At 45.9% G+C, this 21,147-nt stretch overlaps 1 pseudogene; it reads right to left on the bottom strand.

Annotated features, from left to right (window-relative positions):
* Positions 1 to 13,414: 13,414 nt before the first annotated feature.
* Positions 13,415 to 18,161, bottom strand: LOC120655654 (annotated as a pseudogene).
* Between the last annotated feature and the right edge of the window lie 2,986 nt (positions 18,162 to 21,147).

The following is a 21,147-nucleotide window of genomic DNA, read 5'->3' as shown; positions in this document are numbered from 1 at the left end:
CCAACAAAATTCGAGCGAAGTGGCCGAATTCATAGCCCAAGTTTGGAAAAAGCACAACACATCTGACTCACATGGTGACAGCCATCTACGACACAACTGGCCAGACGCGGCTACGCTGCGAGGCTTTTCTAGTTAATCTCGAAGATTCCTAAAGGTAGACCCTAATATAACCTCCTAAGTTATCAGATTTTAAAATTTGTATAGCATTCTTTTACGGAGGTTAGTGTAACAGACTTATAAAATTCGTATATAACAGTTTTTAACGGAGAATACTTTGGATGCTGATCCACAGCTGCGGCAGACAGCTCTGCTCGCCGCAATTCAGGCGTGCTGCAGCGCAGGGTGGTACATAGTCATCCAAACGCAATCCCGCTCAGATTTGTAAATGGGATATCGATAAGAAAAAATATTCATCCAAAGCAAATAAATATCAACAGATCAGAAGAGACGAAATAACCTCAGATTTTGGGTTCACAAACAAACAAGAAGTAAACTGTTGCAAGATGAAAGTATCGTGGCCCAAGAAGGGGGTTGAATTGGGACTTTTTCAATTTTCTATCTAGTCCTTAACCTAGACTAGTATTGCCCAATCTACAAATTTGAAACCTAATAACTAGAGCATGCTAGCAAAAAGTCCTTAGGTAGGTAAACACACTATCATGATCATTTTGTCTAAAAGGTTTCACACTAGCAAGATCAAACCTAAGCAATAGATCACACTACCATGCAAATTGTCCTAGTCAATCTACAAGTAATCAAAAACAAGAATAACAACAAAATGATTTAATTGCTTGAAATAAAAGTAAGAGGCACGAGACAACCGGATTTTTTCCCGTGGTATCGAGGAGTTGACGCCCCCCCCCTAATCCACGTTGGAGCACCCGCACAAGGGTATAGCTCCCTTACTTCACCAAGAAGCAAGTGATCACTAAGAATGCTCCTTCTCCATCTCCGGAACGGCGAGCTTCACACCGTGTACAATCTTCTTGTCTTGGGGCTCCCACAAACTCCAAGAGCTCACCAAGAACCTCCCGATCACCAAGACCGGCTAGGTGCCGTCAAACACCAAGAGTAACAAGCTCCTAAGACTTCACTTGACCTACACTCAGTTGGCCCTAGCTCAAGCACACTTGCTACACTTGCAAAGGATGAATTCTTCAAGGTTGAAGCACAAACAATGTACTAGATCTTTTCTCTTTTGCTCAAAGCACTTTCTCTTCTTCTCAAGGGTGGCCTCAGGTATTCAGGGTGTCAAAGGCAACTGAAATGAGCTAGGGGGTGCCGTTATATAGAGTGGAGAGGGTCACATAGCCGTTGGAAGTTCTTTGCAGAAAAACCGTGACCACCGAAAGAACCGACGGGTGACAAAGTTGAGGCGTCGGTTCAACCGGTCTCTTTGTGTCCAAATTGTAGTCGTTGGGGTTCTGACACAGTATCCAGGCTTGCGTCATTGCACCGGTACATGCTCCGTAGGGGCATCGGTTCAACCGGTGCTGAAGAGGTTCACTGATCAACTCAAACAAGCTCTCTGGAACATAGTATATCCAATGCACCGGTGCTTTGATTCTGAAGCGTCGGTTCAACCGGTGCTGAAGAGGAGTTGAGGTCCACCAAAACATGCTCTCTGGAACAAAGTACATCTAATGCACCGGTGCTTTTCTTGGGACCATCGGTTCAACCGGTGCTATAGAGATTTCTGATTTGATTTCTGCTGGCATCCAGAGAGATAGACCGACAGGGCGTCGGACCTTCCGGCAAGGATCGGATGCTCCGATGCTAGGGCATCGGTTAAACCGGTGCTGCTATTTTTCTTTATTTTCAACTGAATTGACTTGGATTCGAATGTGACTTCGATTGTTTCTTTTTCCAAGCGTTGTGTTAACTTCTATTGACCATCTTGGGCTGTTTTTGAGTGAGTGTGCAAGATTTCTAAGGCCAACTTTATTTTGATCAAGCTACTAACTCATGAACCCCTCTTAATAGTATGGTCATGAACTAAAAACTATAAACCCTAGCTAAATCAAGTGTCCTTCATCTCCTTGTGACACTTGAGACTAGAAAGGACCTTAATCTTTAAAATTGAGTCCTTGGCACGCATGGTTGTTCCGAATTTAGGGGTCTCTTTTCACATTTCATATGAGACTAATTTAATCATTAATTTTTCCTTCAAAACACACGTTAGTCGCATACGGTTGTCATTAATCACCGAAACTTACCATTAGCATCTATCGGCCTAGATGCACTTCAATCTCCCCCTTTTTGGTGATTGATGACAACACAAAGTAGAGATACACAAGATATGAAATTGAAAGCGATAAACAAGCATGCATTACTCGAAAAAAAAACACATGTAGGGACATGTCAACACAGAGCATACACAATATCCAAATAACATGTCCATACACAAAATCCATGAAGATCCAATCACGCCACAAACCACCAAGCTCCCCCTATCTCTACTCCCCCTATCTATCTCCCCCTTTGGCAACAAAGCACCAAAAAGGAAGGCGATCTAGTTCTGAGCTGGAGAAGGTGGGGTCTTCAGGCTGGGTCCGGTGGAAAACTGAGCGGCGAAGTCGTCGGTGTCGTCGTCCGTCCAGTCGTCGTCGACCGAAGAGGACTTCTGCTCGACCGGAGTCGTCGGAGCAGCAGAAGTAGCTGGAGTAGTGGTAGCAACTAGCTCGGCGACGACCGTGGAGTCCGTCGGAGGAGAAGACGTGACGGGAGTCAGGTATGGCTGTGTAGGGCGCACGACGGACTGAGCTGACGGGTGCTGGAGCTGGTGCAGGATCTGCTGCTGCCTAAGGAACTCTGCACGCTGCTCGGCAGTCCAAACACTAGGCTGTGGAGTAGGAGCCGGAGCAGAAGTGGAAGTAGCAGGAGGGCTGGCAAACATCCCGGTCTGAAGAAGAGGTGACATCGGAAAGGACGCCAAGGGTGTCTGCACAAAGCCACCAACAGGTGGAGCAGGAGCTGTGGGGTCGAACTAGATCTGCTGGGGTGTGGGGAGCTGAGGCTCAGGCAATCCAGTGTGACGGTATAGCTGACCGAAGCATCCCGAGAAGAATGTGAACATCTGCTGCTGAATCTGGGACTGCTGCTGTAGCTGTAGCCTCATGGCCTCCTTCTGCTGCCGGATCCCCTCAAGAACAAGTGTCTGGGCCTCCTGCTGGCGAGCCTGCTCGGCTTGCATGCTCAGCTGAGCTGCAGCAAATCTGTCCTGCTGGTCTGATAGCCGAGTAAGTATAGCTGCAAGAGAATCTGGTTGTGTGACCTGAGCAGTGGTAACTGGGGGAGCAGTGGTAATTGGGGGAGCAGGGGCTCGTGCTGCACCAGAGGATCCTGCCTAATCATCATGAGCACCTCGAGGAACAGTAACAGTGGGTATATATTCCTCGTCATCCTCCGAGTCCTCTGAGTCTGTGACTAGGTAGTGTGGGAGCTGGGCTCTGCCGCTGCTAGTGAAGTGTCCTCAGCTGTAGTGGGATCATCCACAACTCTACCCTCAGCCAAAACACGCTCATCCAGAATCCGTTGTGCCCTGCGCTGGCCTCTCGGGCCACGACGACCGTCTCGAGGAGTAGCAGGTGAGTAAAAACTGAAGTACGTCCTCGACTGCTCCAGCTCATCCATATGCTCATTCTGACTGAGCTGAGCGAGTATCCAGCAGATCCAATGAGCAAACGGATGGCGACGGTGAACTGTCATCCCATCCAGAATCACGTCCTCTAGCTCGCAAATAAAGAAGTCGACGAGGTCAAAGTCTCGTCCTGTCATGATATACAGTAGAAGCCACTGTTGTAGAGCTGTGATCCCCTCGTTGTATCCAATCCGGAACAACAGACTCTTCCTCAAAGCTAGGTGAACGGAGTGAGCTACGGGAGTCAGTCAGTCTGGGGTCCTCGGTGTGCCAGGCAAGAAGGGCTGCTGAAAGAGAATGCTGATCTCCTCGTCAGACGGGACGTGTGACTCATGAGGACGACGAGGAGGCACCGTGTTGCCATAAGCCTGATAGTGCACGAAGTGTGGCTCCTCGGCAATCTGAACTCCTAGCAGGGTAGCCAAACGTGCTCGAGTCAATCTATAATGCCTCTGCTGGAACATAAAGTCGATGAACTGCCGGTTCTCCTCAACAAATAGGGTGGCGTAGAAAACGCGAACCCACTCTCTGATGTACCGAGATCTCTCATTCAGCAGAGCTGGTAGACCCTCATATCTCTCAAACAAAGGGAGGATAGGAATGCCTCTTGCTGCCATGCGCATAGCCACCCAGTGGAGCATTTTGTGCTCACTGATCTTGATGTCCATCTAGGTATAAGCGTGGTAGAAAGACTCCTGGAGCAGAGTGTGAAAGCGACGGTCAACTCCAACGTCCCTCTGCTCGGGAAACCACTGCTCCGGGGTGACATATCTCAATCTCTTGACCCTAGGTCTTGGAATGCCCCGAAAATCAAGCAGCTCAACATGTGGAGGCTCCTCCTCTGCACCACTATCCTGACCAGCTGCCTCTCTCTCTCTCACTGTCATGGCCTGCTGCCCTGTGAGTACCACCACCTCGAGTCCGTGGACATGAGCGGGACTCAGGTGTGGTCTGAGCTGTCTGAGTACGTTCTAAGCGACGTAACTGCTGCTGTGGCTCCCCCTGAGCCTGAGGATCTCTGATCCTGAGTGAACCCTGCCTGTCTGCTGCATCTGCAACTGCCTCTGCTCTCTCTCGCTATCGGTCCTCACGAGTGCGCTTCTTCTTCTGCACAACCTGCTTGCCCTTGCCCTTTTTGTCTCCTGCCATCTGTCATAGAAACAAAGCATGGATTTGATTTGAGCCTATGACGTGAATTCTAGTGGATAACTGCCGACATATCACACTAAAAGAGATTCTGAAGTGTCGAGCATGAGTGTGATTTGTGCAAGGTAAGTGATATGTGAAAACATGTGTGTAGAGGATAAGAAAAAAATGAAGATACATCACATTCTAGGAGAGGCAGCACCATACCCTTGCTAATCCGAGACTCGATCGAGAAGAAATCGAAGGAAAAACCTAAGAGGCAATTCCTTGAACACCTTGCGTGCACTCGGGCAAAGGGTGGAAGGAACTCAAAAACGAGCTCGTATGCACGTGCGTGGGGAAGGAGTGGAGCAGGAGCAGCAGCAGTGCAGGCGAACGGCGGCGCTAGACGAGGATGGCGGTGGAGCGAGGTCGGCGGCTTGCGGGTGGCGCAGGCGCGGAGCTGGCTTGGCGCGGGCACGGTGTTGCTGTGCGCGAGCAGCGGCGGTGCGGAGCAGCGACGCAGGAGCGGCGCGCGAGCGGCGGCGGAGGGGCGGCGCAGGAGTGGCGCGTGAGAGGCGGCGGAGCGGCGTACGGGCGAGGGCGCGGGCGCGGGCGCAGGGGCGGCGGTTTCGCGAGGAAGAAGAAGAGAGCCACGGTGACTGACGCGCGGGGCCCGCGGACGGGTTAAGTGAAAACAGGACGAGCGGGCCCGCCAACCCTAAAGCACCGGAAGGTCCGATGGTTCGGAGATAAGAGCATCGGTGTATTCACCGGAATATCTTTGACCGGATTTGAACGAGTTTGAAATTGGTCAACAGAGAGGCATCGGAAGAACCGCTACTGAAGCATCGGAACATTCGATGGGCGTCGGTGCAACGGCAGGAGTAAGGTCCAGAGACACTGCAAGGGCCAAAACTCCATGCAGTAGCACCGGTTGAACCGATGCAATGGCGTTGGTTCATCCGCCAACCATCGGATGCACCGGTGGCCATCGGTGTAACAGTCGGAGGTTGTTCCAGAGACGATGCAGAAACCGAGCCACGAAGACTTAAGCACCGGTTGAACCGATGCATGGAAAACCAAGGCGTCGGTTTAACGGTGGTTAAGAGAATTTTCTGCTGAACTACAAACTCTACTTCTGATCCAAATTTTCAAAACCAAAGCTATAAACACTCAATTTGGACCATTTTCGAGAGACAACCTCACCCCTCAAACACTCATACTTAGTGCTCGCAAGCTTTTACATAAACATAGGCAAAAAAAGATCCAAGCGAGGATTTAAACACAAAAACAAAATGTATGAGCCACTTTGCCTATTAACTTAGAGATTGAAACTTTAAGTTCGATAGGACGTGACTCAATAGGCATGAAAGCGCAATATTGATCTTATCACTCTTGTAGAGATGACATATCATATTTAACATGAATATCTTTCTTGAAGTGTGATTTGCTCCCTTGTGATGCTACTAACGTGATGCAATGCCAATGCAAAGCTAGAAATTAAACATGGATGCATTCTATATGACAAGCACATGCATTGCTAAAATTTAAATCTATCTTGTCAAGTTTGAACCCTTGGCAAGCTTCTTCATGATGAACCATTCTTCATGCCAGGAGCGAAACCAAGACCACCGGCTCATGCAAGACCCATGTTCATCACTATCTTGACAAGGTTAGACAAGCCCCTAGCATTTGTACATATGAGATGCATCTATATGACAAGGCAATTATATGACGTTAGAAGCATCTACAAAGTTAAGCTCACTTCACAACCTACAAAAGGTGCTCTCATCTAAAGGTTTGGCGAAGATATCCGCCAATTGATCTTCGGAACGAACACCACAAAGTAGTATATCATTCCTTGCCACATGATCTCTTAGAAAGTGATGGCGAATATCTATGTGCTTAGTGCGAGAGTGTTGAACCGAGTTATTAGCAATTTTAACGGCACTCTCGTTATCACAAAGGAGCAGGATCCTATCTAATACCACACCATAGTCCAAGAAGCTTTGCTTCATGTAGAGGATTTGAGCACAACAAGCCCCGGCGGCAATATATTCCGCCTCCGCGGTTGACAAGGCCACGGAATTTTGTTTCTTAGACGACCAAGAGACTAAGGAACGCCCTAGCAAGTGACACCCACCCGATGTACTCTTGCGATCCACACGGCATCCGGCAAAGTCCGAATCCGAGTATCCCAAGAGTGTAAAACTAGCGCCTTTAGGGTACCACAAGCCTATGCTAGGCGTATGCTTGAGATATCTAAGGATCCTCTTAACGGCACTAATGTGTGATTCCTTAGGATTAGCTTGAAAGCGGGCACACATGCATACGCTAAACAGGATATCAGGCCTAGATACGGTTAGGTAAAGAAGCGACCCAATCATGGAATGATAGAGAGTTTGGTCAACCGATTTACCTCCCTCATCCAAGTCAAGATGTCCATTAGTTGGCATTGGAGTCTTGATCGGCTTGCAATCATCCATCTTGAATTTCTTGAGAATATCTTTTGTATACTTTTTTTTATGGATGAAAGTCCCTTCCTTCAATTGCTTGATTTGAAACCTAAGGAAGAAATTGAGCTCACCGATCATGGACATCTCGAATTCCCTAGCCATCATTTCTCCAAATTCTTTGCAAAGAGTGGGGTTAGTTGAACCAAAAATGATATCATAAACATTAAATTGACATACGAATAGCTCTTCATTGATGATTCTTGTGAATAGAGTTGTATCCACCCTCCCGATCTTGAAGCCCTTGTTGAGAAGGAAGTCACGAAGGCGTTCATACCAAACCCTTGGCGCTTGCTTGAGCCCGTAGAGCGCCTTGTGCAACCTATAAACATGATTAGGATATCTAGTGTCCTCAAACCCGGGAGGTTGTTCAACAAACACTAACTCATTAATAAAGCCATTTAAGAACGCACTCTTCACATCCATTTGAAAGAGTTTCATGTTATGATGTGAAGCGTACGCTAGAAGGATACAGATGGCTTCAAGTCTTGCAACGGGGGCAAATGTTTCACCAAAATCCAACCCTTCAACTTGTGCAAAACCCTATGCCACAAGTCTTGCCTTGTTGCGAATCACTACACCATGCTCATCTTGTTTGTTGCGGAAGACCTACTTAGTACCAATGATATTCTTGTCTTGAGGACGTTCTTCAAGATCCCAATCTTCATTGCGGGTGAAGTTGTTGAGCTCTTCTTGCATGGCTATCACCCAATCCGGGTCCTCAAGAGCTTCATCTATATTTGTGGGTTCCAAGCAAGAAACAAACGAGTAATGTTCACAAAAATAGGCATATTGATGTCTACGAGTTCTTACTCCACCGGAGGGGTTACCCAGGACCAAGTCAATGGGATGATTTATTGAAGTTCTTGTAAGCCTCTCTTGTGCTTGAGACGTTGATTCTTCTAGTGATTCGCCATCTTGATCTTGAGCTTGGGCTTGTTCACTTGTGATGTGCGTGTCATCAAATGGAAGTTGTTCTTCAACCACTTGTTCATCTTGGACATCATGGAAAGGAGGTGAGGCATCATTTTCTTCATCGGATGACTCATCATGATGATGTGATGATGTAGACTTGTCTTCATCCTTTGAGTCATCCTTGGAAGTGACTTCAACTTGAGTGGATGAGGCTAGTAGCTCTTCTACCTCCTCCTTTGGCTTGACTTGCCCAATAGTGATGTTCTTCATGACTTTTCGAAGTGGTTCATCACCTACATCATCACAAGAGAAAACTTCCCCTTGAGAGCCATTAGTCTCATCAAACTCCACATCACAAGTTTCTTCAATCTTGCTAGTAGCACTATTGAATACTCGATATGATTTGGAGTTTAATGAATAACCAACAAGAAAACCAACATCACATCTACTTTCAAACTTGCCTAGGTGCTTCTTTTTCTTGAATATGTAGCATTTGCAACCAAACACCCGGAAGTAGGAGATGTTGGGCTTCCTCCCAATGAGAAGCTCATAAGGTGTCTTTCCCAAGAAGCGGTGAAGATAAACTCGGTTGGATGCATGGCATGCGTTGTTGATGGCTTCTGCCCAAAATCTTTGTGAGATGCCATAGTCATCCAACATTGCTCTTGCAAGGGTGATCAATGTCTTGTTCTTCCTCTCCACCACTCCATTTTGTTGGGGTGTGTATGTTGATGAAAACTCATGCTTGATCCCCATGTCGTTGCAAAGCTCTTCTACTTGAGTGTTCCTAAACTCCGTGACATTGTCACTCCGGACCTTCACAACACTTGACTCAAATTCATTTTGAGCTTGCTTGACAAAAATCATGAAGATTCCCAAAGTCTTGCTCTTGTCCTCTAAAAAGAAAGTCCAAGTATATCTAGAGTAATCATCAATAATTACAAGACAATAGAGATTACCGCCAAGACTTTTGTAGGTGGTTGGCCCAAAGAGATCCATGTGTAGTAGTTCCAAGCTTCTTGATGTTGACAAATAAGCCTTCATGGGATGTGATGATGCAAATTGCTTCCCGGCTTGACAAGCACTACACAATTTGTTTTTGTCAAAAGTAACATCTTTGACACCAACCACCATACCTCGTTTGAAGGCCTTCTTGAGTTGGCTCATGCCAATATGAGCAATGCGGCGATGCCAAAGCCAACCCATGGAGTTCTTGAAGAAGAGACATGTCGTCAAGCTTGCATCATTAGATGAGAAATCAACAAGGTAAATGTTACCATGTCGAAATCCTTTGAATATTAAGCTCTTGTCCTCCTTGCTTGTCACTACAACCTTACTATCACTAAAAATGCATATTAGTCATAAATCACAAAGTTGAGCAATAGATAACAAATTGAAACTAACGGACTCAACAAGCAACACATTAGAGATAGAAAGATCCTTGGTGATGGCTACCTTACCCAAACCTACCACTTTTCCTTTTGAGTTATCACCAAAGGTGACATGTTCATAATCGCCCACATCTTCATCTAGTGAGGTGAACATCTTTACATAGCCGGTCATGTGTTGTGTACATCCACTTTTCCTTGCTTGAGCTCCGGCGACTTGGGACAATTTTCCGGAGGCTTGGGAAATGATCCAAGTCCATTTGTCCCAAAGTGCCTTGCATTGTGGAAGAGAATCTCCTTATGCAAGTATTCTCTCCTTGTCACATTGAACATGCATTTGGTCATGCTTTCAAGTTCCTTCTCAAGTTGTTTCTCCTTATCATGGTTAGTCTTTGAACAAGAAGAAAAAGTATGACAAGTAGTACGGTGAGGCAACTCCACAAGATCATCACAAGAAGTTGCGATATTGACTTCGATGACTTTCTTTTGAGTTTCTTTTAGTTCTTCATCCAAACCATCAAAGGCAAGGTCAAATTCTTGATACTTCATATTTAAGTTAGCATAATCAATCTTAAGCTTCTTATTGCATGAAGTAAGTGACTTGTTAAGCACAACTACTTCCTCATATTTAACATTCAATTCATCATGCTTAACAAGTAGCTTGTCATGCTCCTCTCTAAGTGGCTTGCTAGGAACAATGCTTGTATCATGAGTTTCTACTACCTCATTATGCCCAACAATCAACTCATTATTTGAGGCCTTAAGCTTGGCATATTCAATTTCAAGAACTTTACATTATGACTTGTACTTTCTTGATCACTTGTTGGTACTAATCTAGGATGTTTTGCACTTCATTTGAAGATAAGCAATGTTCACCTTCATCACTAGAGGAGTCGTCATCATCACTCACCTTGGAGTTATCTCTTGCCATGAAGCACATGGGTGGTGGAGGTAGAGGTGCCTCATCACCATCATCTTCATCATCATGCATGGCAATTCCCACAATCTTTTTATTAGATTCTTCATCACTTGAGTCATCATTTGAGAATTCACCATCCGTGATCCATTCTCCAAGGAAAGTCTTGACCTTCTCTTTTCTTGTGAAAGACCCTTTCTTCTTATGGTCCTTCTTCTCATGACTTTTCTTTGATGACTTGTGTTGATTGTCATCATCTTCTTGTTTTTTGTTGAGCTTTGAAGGCTCCGGACAATCATATGAGAGGTGACCATATTTGCCACAATTGTAACAAACTTTCTTGACATTGTCCTTGCTCTTCCTGGTACGAAACTTGTTTTTCTTGGGGTCATAGTTGTACCCTCTCTTGTTCAACCTTGACATCATCTTGGAGGTCTTCCTCATGAGAAGTGCTAGCTCAACATCACCATCTTCATCACTTGAATCTTCGTTAGCTTCATCTTTGCTTGAGCTTGGTGATGTAACTTTGCACTTGTTCTTTTTCTTGGACTTATGATCACTCTTAGCTTTGAGTGCAAGATCTCTTTTGTCTTGTGGTGGATCAACTTCTCCCAAGAGGAACATCTCATGAGACCGAATCTTCCCAACAACATCACTCACTTCAAGTGTTTCAAGATCCTTCTCATAGAGCAATGAGGTGACGATGTTGTACTTGGGTTTGTGTAGACAATGAAGGATCTTCCGGATGATGTCACTAGTAGACAAATGAGAAATTTCAAGAGCGTTAATGTCCTCAATAAGCACATTCAATCGAGCATACATTTGTTCAACCAACTCATTTGGAAGCATTTTGAATTCATTAAGTTTTTCCTTAAGCACTTGATATTTTTCTTCACGAAGCTTTTTAGAACCAACATAGATAGCTTCAAGTGCTTTCCAAATTTCATGAGAGGTCTTTTTGCTGTGAACACGAGCAAAGATCACCTCACTAAGAGCATCAAACAAAGCATTCTTCGCTCTAGCACCATATTTAACTTGATCTTCATTCCAAGGACCAACAATATGTTTTTCCGTGACTGCCCAAGCGATGGGATTAATAGTCTCAAGGTAACCCGTCATGCGAGCTTTCCAATAAGCATAGTTTCTCTCATCGAGCTTGGGTGGACCACCACTTCCCCCGGCCATTCTCTAGTATTTTAAGCCTAAAAAGAGAGCCCTTACTCTGATACCAATTGAAAGGATCGTGACCCAAGAAGGGGGGTTGAATTGGGACTTTTTCAATTTTCTATCTCGTCCTTAACCTAGACTAGTATTGCCCAATCTACAAATTTGAAACCTAATAACTAGAGCATACTAGCAAAAGGTCCTTAGGTAGGTAAACATACTATCATAATCATTTTGTCTAAAAGGTTTCACACTAGCAAGATCAAACCTAAGCAATAGATCACACTACCATGCAAGTTGTCCTAGTCAATCTACAAGCAATCAAAAGCAAGAATAACAACAAAAGGATTTAATTGCTTGAAATAAAAGTAAGAGACACGAGACAACCGGATTTTTTCCCGTGGTATCGAGGAGTTGACGCTCCCCCTAATCCTTGTTGGAGCACCCACACAAGGGTATAGCTCCCTTGCTTCACCAAGAAGCAAGTGATCACTAAGAATGCTCCATCTCCATCTCCGGAACGGCGAGCTTCACACCGTGTACAATCTTCTTGTCTTGGGGCTCCCACAAACTCCAAGAGCTCATCAAGAACCTCCCGATCACCAAGACCGGCTAGGTGCCGTCAAACACTAAGAGTAACAAGCTTCTAAACCTTCACTTGACCTACACTCAGTTGGCCCTAGCTCAAGCACACTTGCTACACTTGCAAAGGATGAATTCTTCAAGGTTGAAGCACAAACAATGTACTAGATCTTTTCTCTTTTGCTCAAACACTTTCTCTTCTTCTCAAGGGTGGCCTCAGGTATTCAGGGTGTCAAAGGTAACTGAAATGAGCCAGGGGGTGCCCTTATATAGAGTGGAGAGGGTCACATAGCCGTTGGAAGTTCTTTGCAGAAAAACCGTGACCACCGGAAGAACCGACGGGTGACAAAGTTGAGGCGTCGGTTCAACCGGTCTCTCTGTGTCCAAATTGTAGCCGTTGGGGTTCTGACACAGTATCTAGGCTTGCGTCATTGCACCGGTACATGCTCCGTTGGGGCATCGGTTCAACCGGTGCTGAAGAGGTTCACTGATCAACTCAAACAAGCTCTCTGGAACATAGTATATCCAATGCACCGGTACTTTGATTCTGAAGCGTTGATTCAACCGGTGCTGAAGAGGAGTTGAGGTCCACCAAAACATGCTCTCTGGAACAAAGTACATCTAATGCACTGGTGCTTTTCTTGGGACCATCAGTTCAACCGGTGCTATAGAGATTTCTGATTTGATTTCTGCTGGCATCCAGAGAGATAGACCGACAGGGTGTCGGACCTTCCGGCAAGCATCGGATGCTCCGATGCTAGGGCATCGGTTAAACCGGTGCTGCTGTTTTTCTTTGTTTTCAACTGAATTGACTTGGATTCGAATGTGACTTCGATTGTTTCTTCTTCCAAGCGTTGTGTTAACTTCTATTGACCATCTTGGGCTGTTTTTGAGCGAGTGTGCAAGATTTCTAAGGCCAACTTTATTTTGATCAAGCTACTAATTCATGAACCCCTCTTAATAGTACGGTCAAGAACTAAAAACTATAAACCCTAGCTAAATCAAGTGTCCTTCATCTCCTTGTGACACTTGAGACTAAAAAGGTCCTTAATCTTTAAAATTGAGTCCTTGGCACGCATGGTTGTTCCGAATTGAGGGGTCTCTTTTCACATTTCATATGAGACTAATTTAATCATTAATTTTTCCTTCAAAATACACGTTAGTCGCATACGGTTGTCATTAATTACCGAAACTTACAATTAGCATCTATCGGCCTAGATGCACTTCACAAGACGACACACTTTAAGACAAATTCAGGGAGGCCAAAAAATTCTGTTTAGAAAGCAAACTAGTAGGAAAACCTAAGACTAACACTTCTAGGAGACGAGGACGTGCACTTGTACTGCTCCTAAAAATGCGCAGCGAAGTACAAAGCCACGCCAGCCCGATCGATCACAGCCGCCCAGCTGTTACACGGTGTAGTACAGCGACTTGACGACATCAAGGTCGATGATCCTGAGCTTCGCCGACGACTCCAGGTGGCCCCTCAGCGTGCTCTGCGCACGGTACCTCGCGATTTCAGCTCGATGCCTGGCCTGCTCGACGATCTCCGAGAGTTCAGCGGCGTAGCTGCTGCCCCTGCCGCCGGACTCCGGCACCGGGAGGCCGTGCAAGCTGCGCTGGGCTGTCGCCCACTGCGCCTCGAGCTCCTCCCTGCCGTAGTTCTTCTTCGTGGTGAAGGCCGTCTGTGAGAAACAAAAAGCACACAGGAGCCAGCGCATCAGACTGTATATAAGCAACACTCTTGACTTATAAATAATGAATCGAAGCAACGAACGCACAGACTGTATATAAGCAACACTGACTGAAAAAAGCTCTTCTACCTTGTTTTGGGCAATGTTCCAGGCCTTGCCGCTCAGCATGTAGCGGATGGCGAACTTGAACAGGTCCAGAGGCACGAAGTTGACGAAGCTGTAAAGCCAGATGACCCCGGTCCACCCCCATCCAATGCCTTGAATCTTCGCAAATTCGAAGTTCGCATACACTGCAATGACAGTGGCAACCTGAAACCATGCAATAGGTTTTGGGTCAGGATTAGAACGGTTCCACATGCTTAAGTAGCTGGAGTGGAGGGGTCTGGCGCGCTTACATTCTGTGCGATGATGAACGCTGCGCACAACATGTAACCGGGGCGATCGATGAAGCACCAACTGCGTGACCGCGTCACAAAGATGAGGGCCTGGCTGATGATGCTCACTTGAAGGTACAGAGCAGACATCATCTCGTCGTCGCTGCCCCTAACTGACCGCACGTGGAATGTATTCTGCAGTTGAGACAAGACAAGGTTGACTGTAAACCTTAGTGTTTTACATGCTTGATTTGGATAGGCTGTTCATAAAAGGGTGCTTACCAAGAAGAAGTCAGTGCTCCTTATGGCCCAGAAGAAGATAACAGTCATGACGGCCAAGTAGGTTCCATACACAATGCCGGTGGCAAATATCTCATTCAGCTTCCAGCTGTCAGGGTGTGGGGATGGTTTTACTCTGTCCTTTGCGATCGTCATGATTGTGCCTAAAATTATACAATAACAATAAATTCAGTACTGGAGACATTGAAGCAAGATACTGAATATGCAATTATCCCTGTCATACCATCGTTCAGAATCGCAATGACCAAGATCATGAATGGTGAGAAATCAAATTTCCATATCAGCACAATCAGCATGAATCCAAGCTGCAAGACAACAAAAAAGTTTTTTTCTCAATAAAATAATGGAGCTGTTGATAGATCTTTGTACGTCCTAGGAAAATAACTTACCACAATACGAATTGTGATCGACACTGCATATATCTGAGGGAGAAATAGCAACAGCATAAATAGGGAGAAATAACAACAGCATAAATATATTAGCAATCATTGTTGTTGAAAAGAGTTTTTTTTTAAATAACAGCCATGTTCCTACACGCATGGCAGTAATGCATTAAATTCTTACAGTGTAATTCTTCATCCTCTGGAAGATGGCTCGACTTGTAAGCACGGCACTGATGATGACACTGAGTCCTTCTAGGGTAAGCACAATGTCAGAGGCACTTCTTGCTGCATCAGTAGCTCCAGCTACAACAATTCCGATATCTGCCTTCTTCAGTGCAGGTGCATCATTCACACCGTCTCCCGTCATTCCACATATGTGTTTCATCTCCTGAAGCTTCTTGACAATCTCATACTTGTGCTCTGCATAAGTATGCAGCAACGTTAGTCTGTATGTTCACATCAACCCAAATACAGCGGCCGTTGCAATTTGTATGTGCTTGCTCACCTGGGAAGACACCGGCAAAGCCGTCAGCCTTCTCGATCAATTCATCCACTGGGATTGAAGCAGTGGCCTCATCTTTGTTCTGCCCAAGCAGAGCTGATGATGGGTACATGTTAGTGCCCATCCCTAGCCGTCTCCCGGTCTCCTTTGCAATGGCAAGCTGATCAACTGTAGGATGTCACAGTAACTTCAGCTTGAACAATTTCTCAGATATGTAGCGCAAAATAGTGGATAAATGAGGAAACACAGGATTGTACCAGTAATCATCTTCACATTGACCCCAAGGTTGAGAGCATGCTTGATAGTGTCAGCACTGTCTGACCGGGGTGGGTCAAGCAGAGGGAGCAGGCCAACAAACTCCCAAGGCTCTCCAGGGCTTTCTTTGCTCTTCTCTGGCACTTCATGTAGTAAAGCATGACAATTATTACAGAAGCAAAACTCATATGACCACAAAAATCATAACAAGCAATATGCAAAATTAATAATTTTTACAATACAAAAAGAGTACAAATAAATTATAAGCTAAAAGACAGATAATTCTAAAGGCCCTATGTACCAGATTGGTTTCCCGTATGTGATGGAGAAAAACAGTTAACAATAGAGAAACTAATCCAAACACTTCACAATATTTATGATCTTCTTGATCCGTCTTTTACACAGATGCTTGGTCTTTTAAAGCTGGCCTACTTGGTTTTCATGTTTTTAATGTTTTAGGACAGTTGCTCTACTAATCAATATCCTAAAACTAAATAAATCTTACCGTATTCCCATTTCCATGTAATAAACTATTGATCTATTCTATTAATATTTTGTATTATGTGAAAATGTACCACTTATTAATTCTAACATATCCAGGTGTTCAGAATAAAGTAAAATCATGCCTGTCTTGCAACTGCAAGGGATCGAAGGCCACGCTCGGCGTACTTGTCTATCACGGTGTGAACCAAGTTCCTGACATCATCTCCACAGTTGCAGAGGTCCAAGACATTCATATGCATGCCATGGTTAGTACCAGAAACGTGTGTGATGTGTGCAGGAAAAAAAAACATTAATTTCCAGTGGAAAATAAAGACAATGATGAATCTACCTGCTCGGGAGCGCCCTTGCTGACACGGTGCCAGCTACCATCCGCAAGGTCAATGTACGTGGGGCTGTGCGCTTGTCAACAGGGTTAAAGGGTAAGAAGTGCACCTCCTCGATACCCTCCCTGGCCTCTTTGGGATCATCCAACATACTGACCATGGCGGCGTTGATGGCGTCTTGGTTCTCTAGCCTAGATGCCCTAGCTGCGAACAAGACAACGTCGTCCTTCTCAACGCCCGCAGCAAAGATCTCGACCAGGCTGCGGTCGACGCTGAGCTTGTTGATGGTGAGTGTGCCGGTCTTGTCGCTGCAGAGTACGTCCATGCCAGCCCAGCCATCTCCTCGATGGCCGTCATGCGCCCTGTTTAGACAGCCGGTGCGAGCCAATGGCCATCGTGACTGAAAGCACAGTGGGCATGGCGATGGGGATGCCACCGATCAGAAGCACGAGGAGGTTGTCAATGCCATCGCGGTACCGGCAGTGCTGGACCGGGTACATGACAATGACCTCTATGAGGATGCCGATGGCGATCGAGTCGATACAAAAGTTACCAAAGGCCTGCAGCACCTTCTGGAAGTGGCCGACCTGGTTGGTGCTGTCGACTAGATGTGCGGCCTTGCCGAAAAAAGTGTGCACGCCTGTGGCAATCACAACGGCCTCGATCTCTCCCTGCTTGCATGTGGAGCCCGAGTAGACGCTGTTGCCGGGGTTCTTGGTGACCGGAAGGCACTCGCCGGTGAGAGCCGACTGGTCAATCTTGAGTGGGTCGCCCTGCAGCAGCCGTGCATCGGCCGCCGAGCTTGATGCTTATGATGTCCCCTGGGACGAGGATCGCCGCGTCCTCGTCGCTCCACCGGCCGTCACGGATGTCCTAGGGGCGAGATTGGCCATGAGCTCCTTGGCCGCGCTCCCGGCGTTGTTCTCTTCCCAAAACGAGATGGTGGAGTTGATGAGAAGAAGCGCGACGATGCCGACGAAATCTTGTCACCATTGGCGAGCACGATGGCCATCACGGCGGCAGCCTCCATCACCCACGACAGTGGGTTCCACATGAACCCTAGAAACTTGAGCACCTTGCTCTCCTGCAAGCAGAACATCCAGTTACACGGTGCAAACATACACATACACAATGGGGAAAAAAAGCAGAATTGATGGATCAGCACGTATGACACTAGTTACATGATGCAAAATCTTGAAGATCTAAAACATTAGACATCGGGCAAGAAAGACATGATCTAACTGTTTATCTTTTCCAGAGCCGGAAACAAAGAGACTAGACCTTTTTTCCTCTAATTTGTTGGGGCCAAACATGGCGGTACGCGCATCAGCTTCCGATCAAGGAAGTGAGACCTTCGCTGCTGCATTTGAGCCTGACAAAAACCTCCTCCACCGGGATGTTTGAAGGCCGATCGAACCAAAAGAAAAAAGAGAGTTGAGCATAAACCAAATCAACAGATTGATTGGTAAAAAAACCAAAACGGGATAAACGAATAGAAGAGACGAAGGCCCGAATCGAACCAGATCGATTGACTCCTCCTTGATCTTGTTGAGACCCTCCATTGTGGCCGCCATATGCGCGGGCACGCGAAAAACCTCCTATGCGGCGTGCCAACGAAAGAGAGGAGACGATATCGACGCGTTTTATTTATATGGCAGTCGTAAAAAAACAGTAACAGATTGATACGCACGGTGGGAAACTAGGACGGATCACGCCACGCACTACGCAAAAGCTCCCGCGTCTGCTTTTTTGAGGATGCTGGGGCCTGGCGGAATCGGCCCGGTGTTCGTGGGAGCTAGCTGGCCCCGGTGCCCGCTGTGGCGCCGGTGCGCGGGCGCGCGGAGCCGTGCCGTCGTCGAGCTGCCGCGCGTGTCCGTGTCGCGCACACGGCGCAACGGATATTTTCAGGCGTCATCGTGTTGGTGTTTTCAGAATCTGGCATGCACAGGTCATATTTGTGGCAGTAAATTAATAGACAAACACTCTTTGCAATATGAATATGGTATGTTTTCTGCTTGGATGAGTCTAAGCCTTATTTTGGTTCGGCATGTAGTTCCATTCTAGCTTCCAGGTCGTAGCCTGCTCAATTTTTCGTAGGGACATTGCACTGATTCAGTTCGACAGTAACACACACATAGGTCCAAGTGCAGTAAGGGGGGATTCGATGTTTCTGAGTGGCTAACACAGTTTAAATGTACAGATTAGTAGATGCTTAGAACATGTGTGGTGAACTGTACAGAGCGGCAGATGTACTTTGGTTTTCAAAATTTGTGCAGTGGGAAGCACGGCTGTAGTTGTGTTTCCGTCGTGACAAAGATCAAGCATGCACAAAACACAGCACTGCTTTACGCCTGGGTTGTTTCCTAATGTCACAAAGTGGCCAAAATAAGTGGACGACATTCATGCAGTAGTGGCCTTTACATTCCTTAATGCTCCTCCATAGATTACATATAAAAGGAGTGTACTGTATGCAATAGAACGTATAACAAATATGATGGTACCTGGTTCTTTGGCGGGATGTCTTCCAGGTTGAGGCGCATCCTAGCTTTCAGTGCAACGGTAGGGTCCAAAACACTGGACACAGCGTAACGATATGCTCAGTTTTTACACTAAATGGCCCAAGTCTATATTGAACAAAGAATATTTTGTTGTGTGCTAAGAACTGAAATTTCTTAATCTCAGAAGGAATCCAGAGAAACTCTGGAGCTATAAGTTCTAGACAGTGTCTGCAAGAGGTTTTCCTGCTATAATTGGGAAACACTGTACATATATTTTGCGGTTGTTTTCTTCTTAAATCAAGACATTATGGCAGCTGCTTATAATTAAGGTTATTTCATATCAGCATATACTCTTTATGCAGAAATTAACCTCATTTTCTCTTTATGCCCGCGACTTTCCAATTAAAATAGGACTACATCAGGAGTCAGCATTGAGCCCTTATTTATTTGCTTTTGGTGATGGATGAGGTCACAAGGAACATACAAGGTAATATCCCTTGGTGTATGCTCTTTGCTGATGATGTGGTGCTAGTTAAAGAGAGTAGGGCAGGAGTTATTAGGAAGTTAGAACTGTGGAAGGACATGTTAGAGTCAAAAGGTTTTGGACTTAGTAGGATCAAGACCAAGTACATGATGTGCGCTTTCAGCGCGACTGCACATGAGGATGGAGACGTTAGCCTCGATGGACAAGTGGTGGCCATGAAGGAGACTTTTCAGCGGAGCGACCAAGAAGGAACGTACCTATGCGGAACGAGCTTCCAGGTCGTCTTCGCCGACGGCGAGGAGGGGGAGGAGGGCGGCGGCAGTGGGCGCGCCGACAGTGAGGAGGAGGAAGACCGCCCATGAGTCGTCGTCGGCAGGACGGACAATAGGAACTCTCAGGTGGCACCGTGGCCCAATGCAAATTAGCCCATTTCTTAAAGCCACACGGGTTCGTTTCATGTTAATTGGGCCGCTGGAGAGGAAAAAAAGAGAGCCGATGGACGGCCCACCTAGCAAAAAAAAAATAGCATGTGCGTGAGGCACCAGCTATATGGAGTTATATATTTAGGTGGACTAGAACTACCAACTTGGCACAAAACGGGTAGTCCTTGCATAGTACTATCAGATCATGGGGGGATATGCACCGGTGGTCTTCAAATTTGTTTGGATTAACATGGGTTTGGATCACGTGCATAAGGGACTTTACTAACGAATGAACGTTCATTATTTGATCATCTAGACTGAACACTTACGAAAAGACAACGATAATGGTTTAGAAGCCCGCCCTGCACATTGGTTTTCTAGACCTGACGCGTTTTGTCACCCATGTGCGTTCTATAACAAATGTTCACAGAGCTAGCACATAAAAAAGCATCCAACGTCAACTAGGCCCACAAAAATTTATCGAAAGCATGAACACAAGCCAGTGACGCACTACTTGATGAGGCAAATTCGATGCAGAATATTGGCAAAAACTATAAATTAAATAACCAAACAAGGCAACATAGAAAGCATATTCTCTCGATAAACCTTTTCCAGCTTCAGATCAGTCATCCGAAATTGACGTATCATAGTTTGTCTTTATAGCATTTTATCAGTAGCCCATTAACAAAATGGAAAAAAAATTACCAAAAATGATAAACCAAAAAGAAAAGCCATCTTTCTGCATCATTTTCTTCATGGTTTAATACACTAATTCCTTCGTATTATTATGCACATAACTTTTTCCACGTCGACATGCACATAGCACTTTTTCACATTGATCTTCACACATACATAGCACTTTCACAGAGGCATGCGAAGGCATTTTTAAGTTCTCGTTTAATGACATTTTATTTTGTGCCATGCAATGGTGTAATGTGCGGTTATTCTTAAAACGTACAATGAATACACGGCCGGTCTACTTGTATCCGCTGCGAAACAAAGTGGCATATGTGCTGGAGGGAAAATGTCACTGGATGACGGATGCGTTCTGTGTTGGGGTCATTTACACGATCTGGGGATGCGGTTGTGTTCGGTGTTTTTGGGGTGGTGCAATGATGTTCGACATGTTCGGGCGACGGATGTATTCGGGGCTTTCGCCAGA

Source organism: Panicum virgatum, chromosome 1N, assembly GCF_016808335.1.
Source record: "Panicum virgatum strain AP13 chromosome 1N, P.virgatum_v5, whole genome shotgun sequence".
NCBI classification, from domain to species: Eukaryota; Viridiplantae; Streptophyta; class Magnoliopsida; order Poales; family Poaceae; genus Panicum; species Panicum virgatum.
The sequence above is the reverse complement of the archived record's forward strand: the minus strand, read 5'-3'. Positions and strand labels throughout refer to the sequence as shown.